The sequence below is a fragment of the Etheostoma spectabile genome, chromosome 24 (genome assembly GCF_008692095.1).
Source record: "Etheostoma spectabile isolate EspeVRDwgs_2016 chromosome 24, UIUC_Espe_1.0, whole genome shotgun sequence".
NCBI classification, from domain to species: domain Eukaryota; kingdom Metazoa; phylum Chordata; class Actinopteri; order Perciformes; family Percidae; genus Etheostoma; species Etheostoma spectabile.
In genome coordinates, this window is record NC_045756.1 from 18,561 (window position 1) to 19,569 (window position 1,009).

The window sequence follows — 1,009 nt, forward strand, 5'->3', positions numbered from 1 at the left end:
AGGTTTACCAACCAGGAGGATGTTTTGATGTTTTCTTGTTTTCAGCAGCTCACCGGGAGAAATGTCTGCTTTGACCTCAGGGATGTACGTCCGTAGCTTTTTCTTGCGACTCATCTTCATTTTCTTGTTCTTTGACTTCTTTATTTTAGATGGATAAATATTTCCCTGTGTTTCTAAAACAAGTGACATATACGACAAATCAGATTTGTTGTTTCCTTTAAACTGATTTTTGTTTGCCATCCAAAACTTATCTGATATTTTTTGTGCTTTTGACTTCAACTTTCCCTGATATCTGTGGCACGGCCTTGAGCCTAAAACAGAAACAACAAGATTAAGATTAATGTATCCTTTATGGGAAAAATACAATTTACACTCTGTTGTTATTACACACAGGTCTGAATTACACACCTACACATGCACTAAATGGAGAGATGTCAGAGTGGGGGGGGGCTGCAAAAAACTCCTGCATTGTGTAATGGAGAAATGCAAATGAAATAATTGCTGTGCCCTGACATTAATGACAAACACACAGACGCATTAAAGTGCATTATATAAGATCAGCACATCAAAGATAAATAATAAGGATCAATCTGATTCTGCTTTAAAATACCTTGTAGGTAGTTTGTATCCATTTGTGGGTCTTCCTTGAAAGGAAAGCAGCTGATCCAGTGGTGCAGGTCAGGATCTAATGTCCTCTTCCTCGTCATGTAAATAATCCTGAGGAACTCATAGCAGGCTGCTTCCCCCTTTTTTTTGACCGAGTCCAAAATTTTTCTGGTTTTATCGTAGTCGGTTTTCTCTGCTTGCTCTATTTCACAGACCTCCTCATCATTTAAAATTATTTTCTTATCCGAGTTCTCCTGGTTCAAGTTCTCCAGAATCACTGAAAGATTCTTTAATTTTCCCACAAGGCAACATCTTTGATTCTCAACGTATTCTAAGGCAGACTGTGTTGTAGATGCCATGTGTTCTTACTTCCGTATATTCTGCACACAGACCCGCTTCAATG